The 7,230-nt window shown below is 28.6% G+C and overlaps 1 pseudogene; it reads left to right on the forward strand.

The window, feature by feature from the left end:
* Positions 1–5,337: 5,337 nt before the first annotated feature.
* On the forward strand, positions 5,338–6,906 carry LOC141673847 (uncharacterized; annotated as a pseudogene).
* Positions 6,907–7,230: the final 324 nt, after the last annotated feature.

Genomic DNA, 7,230 nt, shown 5'->3' on the forward strand with positions numbered 1-7,230 from the left:
AACAATTTGAATTTTTTAGATTTTTCAATTGTTCTTGATCTCTTAGGCCCCATTTGATCTCTTAGGCCCCATTTATTAACAGGTGAATGAGTAAGTATGAACTGAACCGTTCTTTTTTCCCTCTATTCAGATTGTTTGATTCAAATATTATATATCTGGACGATTGGATTTCTTCTCAATAAGTGCTGGATGAGTGGGCTTCTCAATTTTCAGTGAACCAATCAAATTATACTTATGTCACTTTGTTTCTTTTAATTCTCATGTAGTAATTTTATATTTTGTTATTTAATATTATTCATCTTTTCTTAAAAAAATAATCTTCTTGTCCTCTTAGTCGTATGCAAACACATATAGCGGGTCTGTTTTGTGACTGAAAAAGTTTGTAAAATTTTAAATTTCATGTTTTATATTTAGAAAATGAAAGTCTAATTTAAATTACTTCTGAATGAATCAAAAATAATTAAATATATAATTATTTGAATTAAAATAGAAAAATACGTAAACTTTCTTTGAAGTTTATATATATATAGGGATGTCAATACATGAAGTACTTTTTATATAGAGATGAACCGTTATTTAAAGAATATAAATATATAATTTATTTCATTTTTCATCATATACAATTACAAATTTTAATCACAAAATTAATGATGAAATTGCATAATTTTTTATTTAAATATTATTGTAATTTGATGAATTTGTTTAAAATGATTTTGTAGTAAATTCACAGCTATCCAGATTTATTTCACAATAGAATCAAATTTAAAATTATTTTTTTTTCAAATTTCAGTTGTTAAACTTTTTATTATATTTAAGTATATAATTATTATTCTACATTAGCAATAAATTTGATGAAATTATATAATAGAATCAAGGTTTTTATGGTTCTATATATAAAAGGGTTCGCTCTTAAAAAAAACACAAACACGCAAAAATATATATATATATATTTAAAAAATATTTTCATTTTTAATATGTAGTATTATCTTAATATTATTAGTGATTGTACTTATTTACGGTCTAATTTTTTTTAAAGTTGCCTAATTATTACAAAATGATAAATTTTTAACTTTTCAAAAAAAAATTATTTATATATATATATATATTAATTTAAACAACTTCAATAAAAATAATTATTTAACATTATCAACCACTCAACCACAAATAAATTAATGTTGTCATTCAGAAATTTAAATAATTTTATCAAACAATCTTATTCATTATCATTTAGATTATTACTGATCCAGAAATTTTAACTATTCAGAAAGTTCTGTTCAGATTTAAAAAATGAGCCCTTAATGTATGATATTGATTAATTTATTTATTTTGGATTTTTTAGACTTTTTATTTGGATTTTTTCAAATTGTTTTGATTTATTTTTCAGAATTTTTGGAGTTTTCAAATTAAAAAATATAAAAATTAAAGTTAATAGCAACCGAATACGGTCGCTGATACTGGTCGCTGATGAGAGTAAAAATTGTGTTTTGACCCCGCCCCACTCCCAATTACAGTTCTTAGCAAATCAAAGCATCGCAAGTTAAAGCATCCATCGCTGCCCCAGTGGTCTAAATCCTAATTACGAGGTAATTCTCCTATATCTACGCCTATATATATCTATATATGTATGTCAGGTTAGAAATATTTGATATATATAGATAAAGTCTTACTCCAATACAAACTAAATTAAAATACAAACTACAAACTACACCATCCCACACACAACTCCACCTTATTCCCTCTATTTTTAATTGAATTTTTCCCTTTAATTAGTGAATTCTTTTTAAAATCTAACTTCACTGTATTTTTCTACATCCTCCAACAATCATTTTGAATACCATATTTGATATATTTTGGCGATAAATCAGTAATTTTGCCTCCGAGAATCACTAAAATCTACTGGTTCCTGAAATAGTACTGATTTCAACTTAATGATTCAGTTAAGCTTAAATACTGATTTCTCGTCAAAATATAGCAAATATGTTATGCAAATTGATGAGTGGGAGATGAAGAAAAATATGGTAAAATTATTTTTTTAAAAAATTAACCGATTAACGGGAAAAGTCAAATAAAAAACGAAGGGGAAAATAATATATAATGCATATGAAAAATAGAGAAATGTATTAAACATGTGGCTCTTATTGGTTTGTAGTTTGTATTCTAATATTGTTTTATATTTGAGCACTTGCATATATATACAAATTGTATGATGCATGTATATTATATATGTGTGTGAATATGGATGATTCTATGTGAATTATGTATCATATGGTGTGTGTAAATTGATTTTATATATCATATTGTGTGTTTAAATTAATTTTTTGTGTTAATTGAATACTAATCCTTGTAAAATTTGAATACTAATCCTTGTATACTGTTAATCAATCTTTTTAGGTCAATATATATTTTGAGGTGATCTTAAGTCTATGGGTCTGATTTTTTTTGGGTGAATTATATAATGCTTGTATAGATTTTTGGTGATGTGATTATTAGATATAGTTGATACCAATTTCTTGTTTAATGTGCTTTTGCAAGTTATTTTGTTTTGAACCCACGACTAGGGGATTAGTATCGATAAATTAATGAAGAATGATTTCATTGTAAATGTAAAGCTCCTGTATTATTTTAGTTATTACAGAGAGGCGATCAAGAACAAGCTAATAACACCAATTATAAATTGGGATATGAAGCTACCTAGATTGACTAGCAGAATTCCATGGCGTACTTGTTACACATGAGTAAGAAATAAGCTCAAGAGAGAGGCACTGCCAATCTGTTTTGTCAATAGTAATTTTCATCTTCTGTGAAGGTATACATGTTCAACTCCATATCTGATGTCTGTTGTAGTAACATGTACTTGCGATCCATTTGGTTGGAGAGTATGGAAAGGATTAAAATGAGATTAAACTATCTCCTGGTAGAAAATTGTGAACAAAACCTGTTACTTTTTATCTCGTGTTAATATGATATTTTCTTCTTATAGTAGGAAATTTTCATCTATTTCTCCCGAAGACATGTTTCAGCTCCCCGAGAAGCTTTTTGTTCTAATTATACATATACTAAATACTTAAAATTGTGTGTTTCTACAAGCTTTTACTCTGTGTGTCCAAGAAAAGTTTCAATGTCTACTATGATAACTGTTAGATAAATATGATAATGTTTCACCCTCTTTTATGAGGTGAAGAACTTATATCTGTTGTTAATTAGATATATGTGTCTGCCTACCTAATAGCTAGATATCATTAAACCTCAATTTTGTTAGTTATTCAGAATGCTTTGTACTAAAACATATGAAACAAAGATGGTACTTAAAAGGTTGTTGTTGTCTAAGCTTTATTGGTGAGTATTGAATGAACATATCTGTGTATTGTCATGTAAAAGATACTTGCTTCTAGAACAATCTTCTGTCCAATTGTGTTTTTAAGTGTTTTTTGCTATTGGTCTATTTACCTGTCAGTTTTTATTATATATGATCCTTGTGTCCTGACTTTAATTGGTTAGGTTTACTGATAGCTATTAAAATGAAGTTGTAAATGTGAAGCTCGTGTATTATTTTAGTTAATCAGAATTTTTTAATTGTTCCCTCATGTTACGTATATATATATGTGAAGCTCGTGTATTATTTTAGTTAATCAGAATTTTTTAATTGTTCCCTCATGTTATGTATATATATATATAGAGAGAGAGAGAGAGTTAGGTTCAGTGGAGAACAATATTCTTTAGAGACCCTGGATACCTATATAACTGCCGTTACATTTTGTAAGATTGTGCGGTTAGAGATGAATGTAAAGTGAGAGACAGATTAAATGAATGTAGTACTTAAAATTATAAAATGTAATACTTTTAAACCTAAATAAAAAATATAATGCAACTTGCATAATTAAATATTATGTGTAAAAATAGATTAAAAAAATGAAAGGCACAACATATTATAGAATTTTATAAATAAAGTGTGGTATTTAGAATTATAAAGTGTATTACTTTTAAACCTAAATAAAAAATATAATGCAATTTGCAGAATCAAATATTATGTAAAAAAATATATTAGAAAAATTAGAGTGCATAACATATTGTAAATTTTTTTATAAATAAAATTTGGTACTTTAAAATTTAAATAAAAAAATATAATTTAACATGCAGAACACATATTACTGGAAAAATATATTCAAAAATAAAGTTCTAGTGCATAACTTAGCCTAATAAAAATTAGAGTGAAATATATTTGATGTGGAGTAAATGACAAAAAAAGTATTTATGCATAAATAAATACTTAGTACTTTTAAACCTAAATAAAAAATATAATGCAACTTGCAGAATAAAATATTATATGAAAAAAATATTTTAAAAAAATAGAGTGCAAAGCATATCGTAGAACTTTATAAATAGAGTGTAGTATTTCAAATTATAAAATGTAGTACTTTTAAACTTAAATAAAATGTGTACAAATAATATCACGCGATGCACTGAAATGGTACTTGTTGCAAATAAGAACAAAACAACTACCTGTTGCATAATCCCAGAAACAGAGCTAAATTTACCATGATATTAGGATTTAAGATTAACTATAAGTGTTGGGTTATAAGATAGTGGTTCTGCTCAATAAATAGAATTATAAGATGAAACCTATGAACCTAAAGGTAAGAGTTGATAGGAGTAAAGGGTAAAGATAATCTAAAATAAACGCTGAAAATATTAATTTAAGAGCAGTTGTAGCTAGAGTGATTAATCCAATAAAATGCAGTTCTTGACTAACACTAAAATGCCAATTATATCTACACTGTGCAATTGGTTTACTTAGTTGAAAGTACACCTATTTTTGTCAATTAATTTTGTTGAGGAGAAAGACAGAGAGAAGGAAATTTGGTAATATACCCTAATATTACAGCTTACAAGGGAGGAACTAGGGGGGACCGAAGGGAGCCCCGGTCCCCGCCAACTGCGGAACAACCCCAAAATTTTAATATAAAATTTTAAAATTTACTATCAAAAATTTTTTTGGTCCCCCTAGATTTAAAAAAAAATTGAAATTGAGAATTGATTATACAAAATTTTATTGATTTTGTTAATTATTTCATTCAAAATAATATTGATTAGATGGAAATCATGGAATTTGTTCATTAATCTTAATAATTAATATATAAACATATAAGATAAAGATAGTACAATTTGAAACAAAAAAAAAGATGCTTAAAACTAAAGTCTAAAAACAGAACATACTTGTTCAGTTGTTCTGCTCCGGTCCCAAAACCCCCAATACACACTATACATACAAGTTACAAAATTACAATCCCTAATATCATCTCTCTTTATCTACTGTACATTTGCATCTAATCTGTAAATATGAGTAAGAGAAAAGAGATTACATCCTATTTTCAACCCAAGAAGAAGCAAACAACTACTTGTGAAGATGAAGAACCTTCTGCCGCCTCAATTGAAGTCACTGGAGATGGAGTTGAGCCTCTGATTTTTGGTGGGATAAACAGAAACTCCGAGCAAATTCCTCAAAATCCAGAGAATGTTAATGAAGGTATTGATTCTGAGAACACTGATGAAATTATTGATTTCAATTCGTTAATACGTGATCCTGGTTTGCGGAAATAAATTGAGACTTATCATCCAAATAAAAAAGATTTAATTAGGAGAGCATACATTGATCTTGGCCCATATCAACCTGTGCAAGTTTATCCCTTCTCTGGTCCAGAAAATCATCCCCGTCGATTTCAAAAGAGTTGGTTTGATAAATTTCCTTGGTTAGAGTACTCCCCAGAAAAAGATGCAGCATATTGTTTTTATTGTTTTCTTTTTGCTAAAGATCCATTAGGAAGGTGTGGCTCGAATACTTTTACTATCAAGGGGTTTAACAGTTGGAGGAAAGTAAACAATGGAAAAGATTGTGCTTTTAGATGTCATGTTGGGAAAGGAGATGGTTCTAATTCAGCTCATAATTTTGCGGCTAAATATTATTATAATCTTAAAAATCAGCCTTGTCACTTGGAGAAGATAGTGGAGAAACAAAGTGCAGAAGAGATCAAACAAAATCGAATGCGTCTTAAAACATCGATAGCTGCAATCAAATGGTTGACATTCCAAGCTTGTGCATTCAGAGGACATGATGAAAGCTGCAATTCGAAGAATCAGGGTAATTTTCTTGAGATGTTAAAACTTTTGGCTTCTTACAATCCTCAAGTAGAAGAAATAATTTTAGATAAAGCCCCCAAAAATGCCAAATACACTTCACCAAAAATTCAAAAAGAACTTTTACATGTTTTTGCTAGGAAAGTGCAAGATTTAATTTGTGATGAGATTGATGATACAAAATATTGTTTGATTGTGGATGAATCTAGAGATATTTCTAAAAGGGAGCAAATGGCTATTGTGGTTAGGTTCGTTGATAAAAGCGACTTTGTGAGGGAGCGTTTCTTGGATTTAGTCCATGTTAAAGATACAACTTCTTTAATTTTAAAGACTGAAATATGTGTTATTTTGTCTCATCATAATCTTAATGTCCAGAACATAAGAGGTCAAGGATATGATGGTGCCAGTAATATGCGTGGTGAGTGGAATGGGCTGCAAGCCTTGTTTCTTAAAGATTGTCCTTATGCATATTACATTCATTGTCTAGCACATCAATTACAATTAGCACTTGTGACTGCAACAAGTGAAGTACCTCAGATTCACACTTTTTTTCAAAATATGGTCTTTATTATCAATGCGGTTACTAGTTCTTCTAAGCGGCATGATGAGTTGCAAGCTAATCAAATTATTGAAATTGAACATTTAAAGGAAATAGAAGAGATTCAAACAGGTAAAGGTCTCAATCAAATTGGAACATTACAACGTCCCGGAGATACTAGATGGAGTTCACATTTCACTGCTATATGTAGTTTGATAAGAATGTATGGGAGATGAAAAAATCCATCTACAGTGTGAACTACAACATTATGGGTTAGATGTTCCGGTTCATCCAGATTTGAAGAATCTGTCTACTCTTGGTGATTTATGTCATGGATTGGTAACCACAGGGAAAGCTGACATGTATCCATTAGTTGATAGACTATTAAGGCTTGTCTTGACTCTTCCAGCATCTACTAAAACATCTGAACGAGCTTTTTCTGCTATGAAAATTGTGAAAACAAGTCTTCGCAATCGAATGGAAGATGAATTTCTTAGGGATTATTTGATAATGTATATTGAAAAGGAGATTGCGGAGACCATTTCTGCCGAGGAGATCAT

This window comes from Apium graveolens, chromosome 7 (genome assembly GCF_009905375.1).
Source record: "Apium graveolens cultivar Ventura chromosome 7, ASM990537v1, whole genome shotgun sequence".
In the NCBI taxonomy this organism is placed as follows: Eukaryota; Viridiplantae; Streptophyta; class Magnoliopsida; order Apiales; family Apiaceae; genus Apium; species Apium graveolens.